The 19,981-nt window shown below is 47.0% G+C and overlaps 1 protein-coding gene across 1 annotated transcript in view; it reads right to left on the bottom strand.

Annotated features, from left to right (window-relative positions):
• The window catches only part of SYNPR (synaptoporin), a 360,670-nt gene that overhangs the window by 214,015 nt on the left and 126,674 nt on the right, over window positions 1–19,981 (bottom strand). The gene's annotated exons all lie outside the window — the stretch shown is intronic.

Genomic DNA, 19,981 nt, shown 5'->3' with positions numbered 1-19,981 from the left:
GATGTAGGCTGACTAGTAAGACTGGGATCTTTGTTTTTCTAAATACTCCCTGGAACACTCGTAAAGACCTAGTGTTCCTGCTATTAGCATCACTGGAGAGGCACCTACTAGAGTGACAACACTCTTCCTTCTGCAGTGAAATGACTGCAGCGTTATCATCTTTGCTGCTCTTATAGCTGTTTAGATGTTGGGATCATCGATAGTTCCATCAGTGAATAAAAATGCCTTGCTCCACCAACAGTCCTTTAGATGTAGAACACATTACTGTATTACTGATATGTAAGCCCCCGCTTAGTCCTTTTCACCCCTTCCAGTCCTTAGATGCAGATGGGAACTACTAAAGGTCTGGCTAATTTTTCCAGTCAACCGTCTGTCCTCCTGCTGATAATGCATACTGGGGGAATTCATAAGCAGTGTCTTGGACACTCTTTAGAATTCCTTGAGGCCTTCACCCAAAAAATTGTCAGTGCTTGTGCCAGATTCTTGAATCTGTAGGAGGCCAGCACACATATTGGAGTATCCTTCTTGGCCACTCCTTTAGTGTGCTGCCTCATCGCCTACTGCTCCCTTCGTACAAACTGGTGTGTGACCAATTCATTTTGTACTGTAGTGGATGAAGCCTGATGGCGAACTGAAAGAACTATTCCCCATAAGGTCCTCCTTGCTGATGATTGCCTACATGTGCACCCGTGCAGGTGAGGTAACACCTTGCCCCAAGGCATGCTCACCAATGCCCCGAACCAAGTGGAGGCTGCGGTCATGTGAGAAATCAGACATTAAGGCAGTCCCTGATTCAAAGATGAGCCATTTGTGTGCAGCAATAATATATAGAGTTCTTCAGTGAGATATTTTATCCCATGACACTACGCACTTGTAACTAATGTATAGTATGTTGCATTAGGAGGAGTTGCAGAGGCTTTGGCCACTCCACCAGTCCAGCATACCTCTGTTATCTCACTCTCAGTAACAGAAAGTAGTCACGGCAGGCACATAGTGGGCCCCATATATGCTCATAAATTCTTTCCTTCCTGTATCTAGTGGTCAGGCCTTAGATCTCCATAATGCTAGTCTGTTCAGTGACTGGAGTAAACAGACAGCTAGGGAGGGAGTAAGGACACTGATACCCTCGCCACCAGAGGACCTGTCACCTAACCAGGTACCACGCCAAAGGACTGGTTGCTGTAGCTGTTCTTCCCTTCGGTTACCCATGGCAACTACCTTTGCCTTCGGTTGTAGAAGTGTTACACATACCCCATAGTGCTATTACAGACCCAGGTTCTTTAGGACTATTCCAAGACCCAACATGCACTCCTTGAATAACTTCAGACCAGGCAATTGAAATAACCCAATACAACAGGGTAAAACGTCCTTTTCCAAGCTATCTCTAATTGTGGCTGCCCAAGTGTACCTGCACAGGTGAAGTCCTTATGGGTAAAGAATATAATTGGAGAATCCAGGATGGACGTGTCCATTACCACGGGGTCCCAATGATGTGGACTACAGGTCCCAGCAACCTCCTTCAATTGTTCTCATCCCATCTACGCCCTGGGGACCCAAAAGAGGCGGCAAAAACATGAACCTCTTCCCCCTGGCTTGGGCAGTCAAGCTGGTTAACTAAATATAGTAGGCAACCTACAAGCACATGGCAATGGGTGGATCCCTCACCGCTATTCAGTCCAATAGCAGTTTTTGAAACACTGTTAATCTAAAGTAAGGCAGACCTAATGGGAAATAAGCATCACCTCAATTCAGCATCAGGCTCCTCCCAGCCGGTGACTCAAGTAATTTTCTAAATATGGGCATTGTCCACTATCCCCAGTCCCTTTGTTCACATATAGCTTCCCTGGCCAACTAACAAATTGTGCGAGAGATAGAGCCTGCTCCTGGAAGCTGCCACATTCATGACAACTTTCCATCACAGACATGCCCCTCCCAGAGGGAGCTCAGAGCTGGTCACATGGCTGTTGAAGATGTGGCCCTTGTGCTGGTGTCTGGATAGCGTGGATACCGTTAGGGTCATATGGTTTACATATGGGGAAGCTGATCTTTTTAGTAGATACTGTATATATAATAAAAGATTATTTTATTCAAATTTTTTTTTTTTGTATTAAAGAGTTTATTGAAATAATAATAGTTCAGTACAAATTAGGAAAGCAACATTGAAATCAAATATCCATACATAAGTAGAAGCGACCCAAGATTATATATGGTCATCTAAGATACTTTTGTAACATAAAGAGAAATTCTTCCGGATTGAGTGTGACCGCCAATTTAATGCCTCCAGCGGGCTGCAAACTTTATCCGTCACACTTCCCCATGTCTAATCTGAGTAACAGCATATGTAGGTTGGCAAATGTAGACTCCTGACTTGCTTGCCATATCCAGAGGAATTTATAAAAAAATTTTATTTAAATATTTGAAGCCTTAAAAATCCATTTCTTTATTTTTTTCTTTTGAAGAAGCTGTCATTGCCATCATAGGACTGCCTGAATCTGGTGCATGTGTTACCAAAACTAGTGCAAATACTTGCCTAAATTAAGCACAGGTAGTTCTAATGGAAAACACTACCAGAAAAGTGCCTTATTGAATTCCTTGGATTGTCTTTTAGCTCCCAAGTAGCCATAACAGTTCAATAAAGCCCAAGTCATCCTCCTCTCTAGGTTTAGGCTCTACCTTATGTAGGTCCTCCCTCCCAGAACCCCTCCTGTGGTAAATTTGAAACATTCTGATTCTGACCTTTAGCAGAATTCTTTCCCTATTGGCACTAGCCCATCAAAACTCACAAGTAGAACAATGCTAAAATACCTTTAAATAGTCAGTCTGGTTAAAAAAAAGGACACTAGTGAATCCACTTCGACCAACTTTAGGACTTTATATGTATTTATATGTACTCTCAGGAAAATCCAAATAACCCCCCAAAAATATTCCTTACAGTAAAATCTTAAATAATTAATAAATAATAAAAACAGCCAAGGAGAAGGTCCTGCACAAATAAAAAATATATGTCAGACATGTATATGAACACTGTTCTGTGGACTGTATACAAATATGCATTAAAATTTGTTGATGTGTTTCATGGGCTTGCCACTTCCTCAGGACTAGGACATACAATAATGATCTCAAAATCTACAATTCAATAATCTATATATATAGAAAAATAATTTAGTAAACCAGGTACAAATACTTGCCAACCAGCTGCCGCAGTTATACTGTGGCAGGGCGAGTCAATTGCGCGAATCCCCGTACCGGTGTGGCGCTTCATGTAATAGAAGCGTGGTGCCGGAGCTGATGCACGTGACCAGCGGCCATGATATCCACTGGCCACCCGCGATCGCTCCCCAGAGAGGCAGAATGGGGATCTGCCAATGTAAACAAAGTAGATCCCTGTTCTGTCAGGGGAGTACAGTGTGATTGTCTGTTCCTTGTGATTAGGAACAGTGGTCTCAGTCAGTCCACTCCCCCCACGGTTAGAAACACCTCCCTACGACACAACTTAACCCCTTGATCGCCCCCTAGTGTTAACCCCTTCCCTGTCAGTGTCACCTATACAGTGATCAGTGGATATTTTTAGCTCTGATAACTGTAATGATGTCACTGGTCCCAAAAAAGTGTCAAAAAGTATCTGATCTGCCCCCCGCAATGGCGCAGTCCCACTAAAAAAATCACAGATCACTGCCATTACTAGTAAAAAAAAAAATAATAAAAATGTCATAAATCTATCCCCTATAATATACGGTTATTGCGATTCTTTTACCAAAAAAATGTAGAAGAATACATATTGGCTTGAACTGATGAAGAAATTATTATTTTTTTATTTTTGGGGGGATATTTATTATAGCAAAAAGTAAAAAAAAAATTTTTTTTTTCAAAATTGTCGGTCTCTTTTTGTTTATAGCACAAAAAATAAAAACCACAGAAGTGATCAAATACCACCAAAACAAAGCTCCATTTGTGGGAAAAAGGGAAATCAGTTTTGTTTGGGTACAACGTCACATGATCCTGCAATTGTCAGTTAAAGCAACACAGTGCCATATCGCAATAAATGGTCTGGTCTTTAAGGGGGTAAATCCTTACGAAGCTTACAGATTTCTATTTAATGAAAAACTGAATATTTATTATCAAATACTTACCGTATTTTACCGTAATGCTATAGGACCCCACTCCCATAAATTTGAGCTCACAGTCAGAGACTGCATTCTGTAACCAGCCAACTCTTGACCAATGGGTGGGAACTCCCTCTGCCATGGAGCCCATTAGGAAAGGAAAATTACGGTAAGTATTTGATAATACATTTTCAGTTTTCCTGACAGACTCCATGGCAGTCTACATGTGGGAAATAACTAGCCAAACCACACGGGTGGGTATGCTGATCAAAAATAAATGTAATTTGCCCCATCAACCAAAGTTCACAGAAGATAGTGAAGCAGGCCCTATGCAATAATGTGACATAAAGGTATTAATGGAGGCCCACGAGGTCGCTCTGCAGATGACATCTGGAGCCACATGCCCGGCTGCCGCCCATGAAGCCACCATACCCCTGGTGGAATTTGCCATCATCGCCTCTGGAGCAGCCAAGCCCTTAGCCCTATAAAGCCTGCTGGATGGCTTGAACGATCCAGGCCACTATTGCTCTGGTCAATGCTCGCTTTCCTTTGTTATTCCTTGAGTGCAAGATAAACAGATAGTCAGAACGTCTTAAAGGAGGAAGTAACTTCCTTCAGTATTTCCCCTACATCCAGAGGGTGAGCTCAGTGGACCCTGGGGCCCTGAATGTAGGTAGGACAATTTCTTTGTTCTCATTGAACACTGAAGTAACTTTCGGGTTTGAGCCGAGCATAGGGATGAGAACCACCCCGGTCTGGGAAGAAAGTCACGAATGGTTCTTCATGACCCAAGAAAACCCTTTTGGCCGAAGTGATGGCTACTAGGAAGGCGACTTTTGCAGAAGGGTCTTTGATAGAGAGCAGAGCAAATTCTGCTGTACTGAGTCCAGTCAGTGAGTCAAGAACAAGGGGAAGATCCCATTTGGGGAATCCTGGCCTTCTTTGGGGCCTGAGTCTTTCTGCCCCGTGGAAGAACTGCCAGATTAGGGGGTGAACGGCCCACAATATTCCGGAGAAAGCCGACAAGGCTGAGACTTGGACCCCATGAGAGCTGATGGATAGAGACACATCTAGACAGGATTGAAGGAAGCCGATTATATCCTGGTTTCCTGGATCTCTGGATGATCTACCCATAGAGGATGACAATTCAACAAACTTGGCTCATATTCTCCCATAGACCTTATTCGTGCTTGTCTTTCTCTAGCTCATGAGGGTTGAAATCACCCCTGACGTACACCCGAGAGTTTCCAGCCTCTCCCTCTCAAGAACCAGACCATCAGTCTTAGTAATGCCGGGCAAGGGTGCAGGAATGACCCCTGAGAAAGCAACACCAGCCTGAGAGGAAAATGAACCGGGTCACAGTAGCTGAGCTGGGTCAGGAGGGGAAACCATGGCCTGGTTGGCCAGTAAGGTGCTATCACCACCACCACCTCAACCGCTTAGTCTCCGTAAAAATCTGAGGATGATCAGGAACAGGGGAAAGGCATATGCCCTATTGAAGTTCCACAATCTGTTAGGGCATCTATTCCAAAGGCCTGGCTGCAATGGCCCAGAGTGTAATACTTCCTGTATTTGAAGTTAGGGGGATGCAAATATATCTACTTCGTGATCGACTCTTAAGGACAGGATCCACTGGAACATCCCCACATGAAGGGACCACTCACTGTTGTCTATCTGTGTGCGAGACAGGAAGTCCACTTGGACATTCTGGATTCTGGGAATGAAGACTTTAGAGATATTGGCAAGGTTTTTCTGAGCCCAGGATAGGCTCGACTTCTTGGAGCAAGGTGGAGCTCCGGGTGCCCCCTTGCCTCTTAACATAGGAGACCACTGTGGTGTTGTCCATTCTCAATAAAACGGATTCTCCATACAGGAGATGAGCGAAGGTTTGAAGGGCATACCAGGCCCCAGAAATTCCAGGATGTTTGAGCCCAGGTTGTGAAGATGGGCATCCCACCTGCCTTGTGCGAGCTCTGACCTGCAAAGGGCTCCCATCAAGCACCGTTGGCTTCGGTCATGACCGTGACCCATGAGACGGGGCAATGGTGTGGCAGGTGAGCAGATTTATGCACTGAAGCCCCCAAAAGAGGCTGTTCCTCATCACTGATGTTATGTGACTGGATTGATTACTGTCCCCTGAGGTCCATTGCTGGAGAAACCCTGTCTGGAAAGGGTGTAACCTCCATGGAGACCATTTGACCATGGGGGTCATAGAGACCATTGTGCCGATAAATTTTAGGCATTGTGAGGGCCTCAGGTGTGAGGAGCGCAAGGCCCGTGAAATTCTCTCTCAAATGACCGGGATCTTCTCCACTGGGAGAGAGATGGTACTTTCCACCGTGTTGAACTGGGCCCCTAAGTATATTAGGCGCTGGACTGGTTCCAGATAGCTTTTCTCCAGGTTTAGGAGTGGAATTTGAGCAGTGGGGGGATAACCTGCTCCCTGTGGATCAGCAGCTGCTCCTTGTCTAGGGATAGTAGCAGGAGGTCATCGAGATAGTGGTACAAGCTTATCCCTTGGTTCTGATGAGGGCCATCACGTCCAGAAGAACCTCCTAAAAGACTCGGGTGAGGTTGTCATCCCGAAAGGGAGGCAGGTGAATGGTAGATGTTCTTGTCCGAACCTCAGGTGGAGGTATTTGCAGAGTTCTTCTGCCACAGGCACGTGGAAGTAGTCATCTTTTAAGTCGATTGAGATTAGCCAATCGCCTGGCTGCATGGCTTGCTGGATGGTAGACAGAGTCTCCATTTTGAATCTTTCTTGTTTAGATAAGTTAGGTGTATCACAGGGCGCCATGAACAGTTTTTCTTCTGCACTAAGAAGAGAGGGGAGTATACACCATGGAACTCTTCTCCTTTTTGGGACCTGCACCACGGCTCCCTGTGCTAATAGCGAATCCACGTAGGACAGTAACACCTGCTTCTTTTCTTCTGACCATAGTAGCGGGGTAGAAATAAATATGGGGGGAAGAGTACTGGTGAAGGTGGAGACCATCTTGATGGTCCAGTAGTCCAAGATTGAGGCCACCCAGACGTGCCAGAAGAGAAGCAGACGCGCCCCAACCCGACTCCACTGGGTGGGCCCAATCTCAAAACGACTTAGCTCACATCCACTGGACGTCTGGCTTTTGGCAGGCTTTTGGAAGGATATCTGCCCTCTGCTCCAATTCTTTCTGAAGTCTCGGCAGAGCCTGTAAGTGTGTGCTTCCCTTGAACGCTCAGTACTGCATCTTCTCTGCTGGGGCCTCTTCTAGCTGAGCAGACTCCTATCCTAGGAAAGAAGCCTGACTTCCCACCTGTGGCCCAGGCTATGGCACTATCCAGCCTGTTACCAAAGAGAGCCCCTCAAAAGGGATCCTACACCAGGCGTGCTTAGATGCTGGATCAGGGAGCCAAGGGTGTAACCATAAGGCCCACTTAGCCGTGACCGAGGATAGCATAGTCCGGGCAAACAGGTGGATCAGGGCCACTGCCAGCTTCAATTCCTGGACTGCCGAGTCCAGGCCAGTTCTTCTGAAATGCTGTTGAGCACAGAGTCCACATTTTCTATCCGGGCTTCCATTGCCTTCGACATGACCGCAAGGGCAAGGGCCAAAGTGGTTTTACAAGCCATACTGGCCAGCACATATATCCTCTTGAGGTCTTGATCTATTCTCCTTTCAAGCCTGTCCTTAAAGGATACAGCGTCCTCTAAAGGAAGAGTGACATGTTTGGCTAATCCTCCGACAAATTTGTCTTCCTCTAGCTCACTCTCTGAAGACCCGGGAGATGCGTCATAAGGCTGGGATGGGCCTGGATCCTCCTGGGCCTTGTCAGCCAGGGAGCCAGATAGATGTGCCCCACTCCTTCAGAGATTGCTGCACCACACGCTTAACTAGTGACTCTATCTGTCGGCTTTCGGTCTCTTTTTCCCCAACCACCAGGGCATAACATGGATCACACAAGGAATTGCCTTTCGGCCTCAGGTCCCACATCACCAGCAGGCTCTGTGATCAGAGCATCTGTTGTGACAGTAGGTGCGGTGTCTGCAGGAGGAATGGGAACATCTCCTCTGTTGATGGGTCCTAGCAGGGGTTTAAATCCCCCGCCGTAATGACATCACCACCGTGCCCACATCTGCACCTGTGCAGTGGCTGGACCCTGAGCTATAGCGTCATGGCTGGAAGCATATGCCCACCACTTGATCAATTTTTGAACATCCGTAAATGTAAGTGCATCATTTGTAAGTCCAAAGAGGAGGACAAAAAACGCAGGCTGTGAGCTCAAATTTATGGGAGTGGGGTCCTATAGCATTGGAGAGGAGGCAGGGTTAACCCACCCATAGACTGTCATGTAGTCTGTCAGGAAATTAGATTTTATTGTAAAATATTTTTCAGGGGTTCCTTGGATTTCCTTGGGAGCATATATAAAATCCTAAAATTATTTTAGCATTGTTCTACCATTTTTAACCATAGTGTTGGAGTACAGAATTGTATTTTGTGCAACAACTACTGTACATCAATATTTAGTAGAGATATATACTTAAACCAATAGATGGCAGTGCTAATAAATTTGTAGCTGCCTCTTCGGTATGCTCTATGTCTTTTTTTCCTGAATAAAAAGTTTCCTGTCTGCAGTTAAGCAGCAAAGTTCATGTGGACTGTGCACTGTCTGTTCTGTAGGGCTATTCTGTATACAGACTTTCTAATACATAGACACCTAAATTCTTGATGTCTTCTGGCCATCATGAGACTTCCTCTTTACCTTCAGCCTATGTGATGTATGAGCGCCATTCTATGCAGCATTTTCCTGCATGTGTCCAGGCTGCATGATAATAGTCCCCAGAGGATGTGTCCATGAAAGCATGGGCTCACTGGAAGTGGTTGAACGATGCTCAGTGTCATTTAAACCAGAAGAGGAATGGTAACCAGTGGTGGAGGAGGCAAAAAAAAAAAAAAGAATCTTGAGATCGGCTTTAATTAAAGGGCTCTTTTATGTGATATGGTGAGTATAATCAGTAATCAGCATGGAGTCAAACATCTGGCAGAGCGATACTTCTATACTTCACACATGACTGCACACCTCTGTCTTCCAGAGCCTGGAGTCATAATAGAAAAAATATAAAACCTGCATAGATAACCCTGCACACTTCTAAGAAATTAAAACTGCATTATTTTGAGTGATCTATACATTTTATTCTACTACACGTACTAAAACGTGTCTATCTTTTATCATTATGTTTTAAGGGATCAGGGAATCATATTTTAAGAGGATGAAGTTGAATATGTGATTATTTTAAAAGTCTGATGGTGCTCTGAGATATTTTAATGCTCACAGTCCTTTACAAGCTGTCAGCTCCACTTAATACTAATAATTGCAGTGATAAAGTCTACCATTTTATAGCTAAGTGATCTGTGGCACATAATAGGTTTTCACTTGGAATTATGGTGAATCAGCCTAGCAGTGATAATGAGCGATGATCAACTTCCTATAAAATGTACAAGTGGGGGATAAAATCCTTTGAACTGAGCTGGAGGCTGCATGCTATCCAATTGTCCTGTGTATATCTCCTATATAGCAGCTTAGAGAATAATAGGATAGCAACATAATTCTTATTTATCATATGAACTTGGCTGGGGCTCATATCAAATATTACCTAAACAGTGCCAAATAAAAAATATATTACCAACTAGATCGGCTTTTTTCAAGTGTTTCCTTTGTGAAGTGTTATGCCCCGTACACACGAGCGGACTTTTCGACATCCAAACTCCGACGGACTGAGTCCGGCGGACTATCCGATCGTGTGTGGGCTGCAACGGACTTTAGCAAAGCTAAAGTCTGACGGACTTTAGAAATGAAGCATGCTTTAAATTTTCCCGACGGAACTCCGCCGGACCCGGTCCCCTTTGAAAAATCCGCTCGTGTGTGTGCTACTCCGACGGACTAAAACCGACGCTAGGGCAGCTATTGGCTACTGTCTATGAACTTCCTACGTCGAATCCAGTCGTACGTCATCACGTTCGACTCCGTCGGAGTTTGGTGTGATGGTGTGTGGTCAAGTCCGTTCGGTCGAAAAGTCCGCCAGAACTCCGTCGGAACTCCAGCGGAACTCCGGCGGAACTCCTTTGGAGGTCTGTCATGCCCCGTACACACGAGCGGACTTTTCAACATCCAAAGTCCGAAGGACCGAGTCCGTCAGACTATCCGATCGTGTGTGGGCTGCAACGGACTTTTGATTCACCAAAGTCTGACGGACTTTAGAAATGAAGCATGCTTCAAATTTTCCCGACGGAACTCCGCCGGACCCGGTCCCCTTCGAAAACTCCGCTCGTGTGTATGCTACTCCGACGGACTAAAACCGACGCTAGGGCAGCTATTGGCTACTGGCTATGAACTTCCTTATTCGAGTCCGGTCGTACGTCATCACGTTCGAATCCGTCGGAGTTTAGTGTGATTGTGTGTGGCCAAGTCCGTTCGGCCGAAAAGTCTGTCAGAACTCCGTCGGAATTCCAGCAGAACTCTGACGGAACTCCTTTGGAAGTCTGTCGGACTTAAGTCCGCTCGTGTGTACGGGGCATCAGACTTAATTCCTCTCGTGTGTACGGGGCATTAGTGTTTCAACACAGAGGAACCCTTGAAATACCCTTCCAGTCTTAGGGAACCCCTTCTAAAAATGACTATATCTACAACTCATGATACATTAGTCTGATGGTCAGTGGGAAGAGTGTTTCTTATGCCACGTACACACGACCAGACCTTTTGACAGCAAAGGTCTGACGGAACGAGTCCGTCGGACAATTCAAGCGTGTGTGGGCTCCATCGGACCTTTGCTTACCAAAAATCTGGCGGACTTTAGAAATAGAACATGTTTTTCCCACCGGAACTCCGCCGGACCGAGAAATCCGTTCGTATGTATGCTAGTCCGACGGACAAAAACCGATGCTAGGGCAGCTATTGGCTATGAACTTCCTTAATATAGTCCGGTCGTGCGTCATCACGTTCGAATCCGTCAGACTTTGGTGTGATTGTGTGTGGCCAAGTCCGTTCATTCGGAAAGTCCGTCGGAACTCCGCCAAAAGTCCGTTTGAAAGACCGTCGGACCTAGTCCCTCGAAAAGTCTGTTTGCAGCCACAAAATAATTAATAGCTATGCAAACATAGTCCCACCACATGGCCAATGACATAACACATGTATGAGGTGAATCTGGGATCGACAACTACAAGCATTCTTTTTTTATATGGGAAATTGTTGTGACAATTCAGGACTGTGGAGCGCATGAAGGCAATGGAGGAGAGGGAAGGTCAGGGACCAGGGTAGGCAAAGAAGAGGGTGCAGGAGATGATCACCAGCAGTGTGACATACAGCAATGACACCTGCACCGTGATAGAGTCATCTGACAGCAGCACCGTGATAGAGAGCACTGACATCAGCAGCGTGACATACAGCAATGACACCTGCACCGTGATAGAGTCATCTGACAGCAGCACCGTGATAGAGAGCACTGACATCAGCAGCGTGACATACAGCAATGACACCTGCACCGTGATAGAGTGATCTGACAACAGCACCGTGATAGAGAGCACTGACATCAGCAGCGTGACATAAAGCACTCACACCAGCACCGTGATATACAGCACTGACAGCAGCACCGTGATAGAGAGCACTGACATCAGCAGTGTGACATAAAGCACTCACACCAGCACCGTGATATACAGCACTGACAGCAGCACCGTGATATAGAGCACTGACATCAGCAGCGTGACATAAAGCACTCACACCAGCACCGTGATATACAGCACTGACAGCAGCACCGTGATAGAGAGCACTGACATCAGCAGCGTGAAATAAAGCACTCACACCAGCACCGTGATATACAGCACTGACACCTGCACCGTAAGCAGCCCCAGGAGGAAGTCAGCATAGCACAGGGATGGTGGGAGCCCCTCATAATGAGCATAGCACAGGGATGGTGGGAGCCCCTCATAATGAGCATAGCACAGGGATGGTGGGAGCCCCTAATAATAAGCAGCTCCAGGAGGATGTCAGCGTAGCACAGGGATGGTGGGAGCCCCTCATAATAAGCAGCCCCAGGAGGATGTCAGCATAGCACAGGGATGGTGGGAGCCCCTCATAATAAGCAGCCCCAGGAGGAAGTCAGCACAGCACAGGGATGGTGGGAGCCCCTCATAATGAGCATAGCACAGGGATGGTGGGAGCACCTCAAAATATGCACAGCAGAGGTACAGCCCCAGGAGGAAGTCAGCACAGCACAGGGATGGTGGGAGCCCCTCATAATAAGCAGCCCCCAGTAGAAATATGACACCGCTCAACCTCTTCAAAGAGGAGGGTACGGGCATTTAGTACAGTGTGCTTTTTGTGGACAAGGAAGTGAGCCAAATGAAGAAATAAGGTCTCTGTGCTCGATTAAAAAAATTGTTTATAGACATATACATGGTCTACTGGTCACATGTGTTGAATTCCTCCGAGATCCATGCCTCATTCATTTTTAGAAATGTGAGGTAGTTAACATTGTCGTGAGCTAGGCGAGTACGCTTATCGGTCACGATCCCCCCTGCTGCGCTGAACGTCCTTTCGGACAGGACACTGGATGAGGGGCAAGCCAACAGTTCGATTGCAAATTGGGCAAGCTCTGGCCAGAGGTCAAGCCTGCCCACCCAGTAGTCCAGGGGTTCATTACTCCTCAGAGCGTCCACATCGGCCATTAACCCGATGTAGTCGGACACCTGACGGTCTAGGCGTTCCCTGATGCTGGATCCGGATGACACCTGTCGATGGGTCAGCTGAAAGAATGACCTCATATCCGAAGTCACCAACACATCTTCAAACCGGCCTCTTCTTGCAGGCGCTGTTGGATTGGTACCCGCAACTCCTTCTCTGGGAGTGGGAATTGCTCCTCTGCCAGCGCACGCAAAAGCCGAATGCAGCATTTCTCGAAGCAAGGCCTGGAAGTGCTGCATTCTGACAGCCCTCTGTGATGGCGGTAACATTTCCGCCATTTTGTGTTTGTACCGGGGGTCTAAGTACGTTGCCACCCAGTACTGGTCCTTGACCCTTATGCTTTTTATACGGGGGTCCCTATTAAAACACTGGAGCATGAAGGCCCCCATTTGCACTAAAGTGGAAGCGGTGTGGTGGCCTGGCTCCTGCTCATCATCCAGGATAATGTCGTCCTCTTCATTCTCCTCTCCCCATCCACGCACAACAGGGATCCCAGAAAGGTTTAAAGCATGCTCTTCTTGCTCCTCCTCATCCGCCCCGGCACCATCCTCCTCTGACTCCTCTTCAGACTCCTGTTGTTGACTTGTCTCAGATAGAGTAGCCCCCCCTGGGAATTCATCCAGCATTGCGACTTCCTCATCTTCCCGCTCCTGCTCCTCCACAGCTTGATCAATGACACAACGCAATGCATGCTCCATAAAGAAGGCATAAGGAACCATGTCACTGATGGCGCCATGGCTGCAATTGACCAGTTTGGTGATCTCCTCAAATGGGCGCAGAAGTCTGCATGCGTCGTGCATGAGCAGCCACTGGTGCGGTGAAAAAAAACCCAGCTCCCCAGAACCGGTTCTGCCGCAGAGTTCATACAGGTAGACGTTAACTGCACGTTTCTGCTGGAGCAGCCTATCAAGAATATAGAAGGTTGAGTTCCATCGCGTCGGGCAATCGCAAATAAGACGTCTGACCGGCAGATTGTGTCGCTGCTGAATGTCAGCAAGGCGAGCCATGGCCGTGTAAGATCTTCTGAAATGGGCCGAGATTTTCCTTGCCTGCCGCAATATGTCCTGGACCCCAGGGTATTTGACAAGGAATCGCTGCACGACCAAGTTTAAGACGTGTGCCATGCATGGCACGTGCGTGATTTTGCCCTGTTTCAATGCGCTAAGCAGATTGGCACCGTTGTCACACACCACTTTACCAACTGTCAAATTGAGGGGTGTTAGCCACTGATCTGCCTGTGAACGCAAAGCTGAAAGGAGTGCCGGGCCAGTGTGGCTCTTGGCTTCCAGGCACAACAGACGCAGCACGGCATGGCAACGTCTCACCTGGCATGTCGAATAGGTTCTGGGGAGCTTGGGCGGCGCAGCGGAAGAGACGCTAGCAGCGGAAAAGGAGGAGTCAGCTGAGGAGGAGAGGGAGGAGGATGGAGTAGGAGGAGGAGGAGAAGAAGAGTCAGGCCTGCATTCAATCCGTAGCGGTAAAACCAAATCTACACGGGTACCACGGGTTACATGCTTGACGGCCGTCAGAAGGTTCACCCAGTGGGCAGTAAAAGTGATATACCTTCCCTGCCCGTGTTTTCCAGACCACGTGTCTGTGGTCAGATGTATCTTGGCACCGACACTGTGTGCCAGACATACATTCACTTGCCTCTGAACATGGCCATATAGCTCTGGGATGCCCTTCTCTGAGAAATACTTCCTTCCTGGGACCTTCCATTGTGGTGTTCCAATGGCCACAAATTTGCGAAAGGCCTCCGAGTCCACCAGTTTATATGGCAGTAGTTGGCGGGCTATGAGTTCTGACAAGCCAGCCATCAACCGTTGGGCAAGAGGGTTATCCGGCGTCATCATTTTTTTACGCTCGAACATTAGGCCCACGGAAGCCTGCCTTTTTGCAGAAAAATGTGAGCTTGGCGTGATGGAAGGTGGAGTGGAGGACAACTGTGAGGAGAGAGGAGAATGAGAAGTAGAAGACGAGGCTGGACGGTGAAAGCCTGCAGTGTGGCTTTGTGTGTTCCGTTGCTCCCACTCGGCTCGGTGATGGCTGCTCATGTGCCTTCCTAATGCGTTGACTGCAAAGATTGCAGATGGCAACGCTATTGTCAGCAGCGGACACGTTAAAAAAAGCCCACACTGCGGAGCCATATGCCGGTGTCCTGGGAGCGCCAGATGTGACCGTACATGGTCGATGACTCGCTCCTGATACATTTGCAGTCTGCTTTGTCCCTCCTGTGCAATGTAAGTTATTCCTGCTTCTCCTCCCTATCTGCTGGTCCATATCTCCCTCTGAACTCCCCTCCTCTTCCTCTCTTGTGGGCACCCACGTGACATCACTAGACATGTCATCATCAACGTCACCTTCCCCATCGCTATAAGTAGAGATCTCGGAGTAGGCAGCAACACCGGGGACCAACCTCCTCCTTGGGCTGATCTGGGTACTGTCGTCAGACTGCTGAGTAGCGGTTGTTGCTACCTCCTCTTCCTGATCCAATACCAAGAGTGGTTGCGCATCAGAAATGTCCTCTTGATATGGATCGTAAAATAATTCCTGTGACTCAAGCGGAAGGTATGTGGTGGTGGTGGTGTTGTTGGTGGTAGTGTCTTTGGGGGTGCACATAGCAGAGAGTGAAGAAGAGGGTGCAGATCCCCTGCGGAAGGGCCTGCCTCTTCCTCTGCCTGTCATTTTTTAAATGACCCTGTGACAAAACTCTCACTCCCTATACCGATAAAGGACTGCTGCAGTATAGGGCAGTGGTCAGCAGTAGTGCACCTCAACCCTATGTATTGTGGACCGATACCAGTCCTTATAGAATGGCAGACTGTACCTCACTCAACGCTATGTACTGTAGTACCCTATACCTTACCAGTCCTTATAAGGACCTTTGTGGACCAAGTAGGTTGTGTGTGAGTGATTAGCAGACTGTACGTCAGTCCCTATACCAATGAAGGACTGCTGCAGTATAGGGCAGCGGTCAGTAGTAGTGCACCTCAACCCTATGTATTGTGGACCGATACCAGTCCTTATAGAATAGCAGACTGTACCTCACTCAACCCTATGTACTGTAGCACCCTATACCTTACCAGTCATTATAAGGACTTTTGTGGACCAAATAGGTTGTGTGTGAGTGATTAGCAGACTGTATGTCAGTCCCTATACCAATGAGGGACTGCTGCAGTATAGGGCAGCGGTCAGCAGTAGTGCACATCAACCCTATGTATTGTGGACCTATACCAGTCCTTATAGAGTAGCAGACTGTACCTCACTCAACCCTATGTACTGTAGCACCCTATACCTTACCAGTCCTTATAAGGACTTTTGTGGACCAAGTAGGTTGTGTGTGAGTGATTAGCAGACTGTACGTCAGTCCCTATACCGATGAAGGACTGCTGCAGTATAGGGCAGCGGTCAGCAGTAGTGCACCTCAACCCTATGTATTGTGGACCTATACCAGTCCTTATAGAATGGCAGACTGTACCTCACTCAACCCTATGTACTGTAGCACCCTATACCTTACCAGTCCTTATAAGGACTTTTGTGGACCAAGTAGCTTGTGTGTGAGTGATTAGCAGACTGTACGTCAGTCCCTATACCGATGAAGGACTGCTACAGTATAGGGCAGCGGTCAGCAGTAGTGCACCTCAACCCTATGTATTGTGGACCTATACCAGTCCTTATAGAATGGCAGACTGTACCTCACTCAACCCTATGTACTGTAGCACCCTATACCTTACCAGTCCTTATAAGGACTTTTGTGGACCAAGTAGGTTGTGTGTGAGTGATTAGCAGACTGTACGTCAGTCCCTATACCGATGAAGGACTGCTGCAGTATAGGGCAGCGGTCAGCAGTAGTGCACCTCAAACCTATGTATTGTGGACCTATACCAGTCCTTATAGAATGGCAGACTGTACCTCACTCAACCCTATGTACTGTAGCACCCTATACCTTACCAGTCCTTATAAGGACTTTTGTGGACCAAGTAGGTTGTGTGTGAGTGATTAGCAGACTGTATGTCAGTCCCTATACCGATGAAGGACTGCTGCAGTATAGGGCAGCGGTCAGCAGTAGTGCACCTCAACCCTATGTATTGTGGACCGATACCAGTCCTTATAGAATGGCAGACTGTACTTCACTCAACCCTATGTACTGTAGCACCCAGACCAAGTTACCAGTCCTTATAAGGAGCTTTGTGGAACAAGTGGGTTGTGAATGATTAGCAGACTGCAGCAGAAGGGCAGCAGTCAAGTATAATATTCTTGCTATATTTGGAAGAAAGAATATTATAATAGCTAGCGATTTGGGTCACTGTAATCTCTCCCTGCTCCACACAGCAACCTCTCCCTATAGTGACAGAAGAAAGAATGTAAAATGGCCGCCGGATCGGGTGTATTTATAGGTTAGGGGGAATGTCCAAGTGTCCATGTGCTGTAATGTCTCAATTGGCTGTCCTGTACCCCATGATGGATGTGTCATCATAGGTCAAAGTTCTTTTACACAGTAAACTCGGAAGTCCGGCAGGCGAACGGCGCCAATAGTCCGCCGAAAGGGGCGGACCGCAAATAGCCAAAATTCGCCGCGAAACGACCGCCGGGCGAACCGTTCGGCCATCACTAGTTGTGTGTACGCGGCATAACACTTGTGGTCATTGGGAAAAATTACCCTCTTAGAGATAAAAAGATCAATGGTGTCAGTGGGAACTTAATAAAGAGGCAGAAATTGCTCATGGAACCCCTCCAACCTTTGGAGGAACCCTACCAGGCATGTACTGGCCATTGGGACTACCGGGAGTTTCCCGGTGGGCCGATGGCTCAGTGGGCCACTCTGATGTAAGGGGGCTGGTGATGGGACACTCTGATGTAAGGGGGCTGGTGATGGGACACTCTGATGTAAGGGGGCTGCTGATGGGACACTCTGATGTAAGGGGGCTGGTAATAGGACACTCTGATGTAAGGGGGTGTTGATAGGACACTCTGATGTAAGGGGGTGCTGATAGGACACTCTGATGTAAGGGGGCTGGTAATAGGACACTCTGATGTAAGGGGTTCTGATGGGACACTCTGATGTAAGGGGGTGCTGACGGGACACTCTGATGTAAGGGGGTGCTGATGGGACACTCTGATGTAAGGGGTGCTGATGGGACACTCTGTTGTAAGGGGGCTGGTGATGGGACACTCTGATGTAAGGGAGTGCTGATGGGATTCTCATAATGTAAGTGGGCCGGTCTGGATGAAGTCCAGGGCCAAATTTCTGTCCCAGTCCAGCCCTGAACCCTACTCAATATAATAGAAACACAAAACTGAACTCCAGACTAAACATACACTATATTGCCAAAAGTATTGGAACGCCTGCCTTTACACCCACATAAAATTTAATGACATCCCAGTCTTATGCCCCATACACACGGTCGGACATTCCGACCACAAAATACGTCGGATTTTTTCAGACGGATTTTGGCCAAAATTTGTCTTGCATACACATGGTAGCACAAAGTTGTCAGAAAAGCCGATCGTTCTGAACGAGGTGACGTTATACACGTACGACTGGACTACGTAGAGGCCAGTAGCCAAAAGTCCGATCGGATTTTGTTGTCGGAAAATTTTAGATCCAGCTCTCAAACTTTTTCCATCTGAAATTCCGACAGAAAAAGTCCGATAGAGCCCATACACAAGCGAATTTTCCCCACAACATAATCCGATCGAACTTTTTCCGTCTGAATTTCCGACCGTGTGTATGGGGCATAAGTCCGTAGAGTTCAATATGGAGTTGTGCGTCGGCATTCATACACACGATCGGATAAAGTCCGATTGGATTTTGTTGTCGGAAAATTTTAGATCCAGCTCTCAAACTTTTTCCGTCTGAAATTCTGACGGAAAAAGTCCGATAGAGCCCACACACGAGCAAATTTTCCGACAACATAATCCGATCGGACTTTTTCCGTCGGAATTTCCGACCGTGTGTATGGGGCATAAGTCCGTAGCGTTCAATATGGAGTTGGCCCACCCTTTACAGCTATAACAGCGTCAACTCTTCTGGGAAGGCTGTCCACAAGGTTTAGGAGTGTCTCTATGGGAATGGCTGACCATTCTTCCAGAAGCGCATTTGTGAGGTCAGGCACTGATGTTAAATGAGAAGGCCTGGCTCACAGTCTCTGCTCTAATTCATCCCAAAGATGTTCTATCGGGTTGAAGTCAGGACCCTGTGCTGGCCAGTCAAGTTCCTTCACCTCAAACTAGCTAATTCATGTCTTTATGGACCTTGCTTTGTGTACTGGTCAAAATCTTTTGGTTGCGGGGGGATTATGGTGTAGCGTTTTTTTTCAGGGGTTGGGCTTGGCCCCTTATTTCCAGTGAAGACAATTTCATGCCCCCAACTTTGTGGGAACAGTTAGAATCACTCCCTAGGACTCACTTAACCCCTTCATCGTCCCCTAGTGTCAGTGTCATTTACACAGTTGTCAGTGCATTTTTATGATCGCTGTATAAATGACAATGGTCCCTAAATAGTGTCAAAATTGTCCGATGTGTCCACCATAATGTCGCAGTCCCGCTAAAAATCGCAGATCACACCGCCATTACTAATAAAAAAAATAAAAAATAAAAATGCCATAAAACTATCCCCTATTTCGTAGACACTATAACTTTTGCCCAGACCAAACAATATACGCTTATTGTGATTTTTTACCACAAATATGTAGAAGAATATTATTGGCCTAAACTGAGGAAAAAATCATTTTTTTATATATATATATTTTGGGGGGACATTTATTATAGCAAAAACGTAAAAAATAATGCGTTTTTGTTCAAAATTGTCGCTTGTAATTGTGATCAAATACCACCAAAAGAAAGCTCTCTTTGTGGGAAAAAAAGGACATCCATTTTCTTTGGGCGTAACGTCGCTTGACCGCACAATTGCCAGTTAAAGCGACACAGTGCCGAATCGCAAAAAGTGCTCTGGCCAGGAAGGGAGTAAAATCTTCCGGGGCTGAAGTGGTTAAAGCAGAACTTAAGTTTCACTGTAAATAACAGAGAACAGACAGCCTTTTATTACAGAAGACATGCAATAAAATGCCCCTATCTGCCTGTTAGTCTTCTCCAGCCTGGTAAACTGAGCTGCACATGCACTGCTCTGCTTTCAGCGCTGTGCTGATCTCTGAATGCCA

The sequence above is a fragment of the Lithobates pipiens genome, unplaced genomic scaffold, assembly GCF_037356315.1.
Source record: "Lithobates pipiens isolate NorthernLeopardFrog02 unplaced genomic scaffold, aLitPip1_a1.2 Scaffold_23, whole genome shotgun sequence".
Classification (NCBI taxonomy): domain Eukaryota; kingdom Metazoa; phylum Chordata; class Amphibia; order Anura; family Ranidae; genus Lithobates; species Lithobates pipiens.
This window is presented reverse-complemented; position numbering and strand designations above follow the sequence as displayed.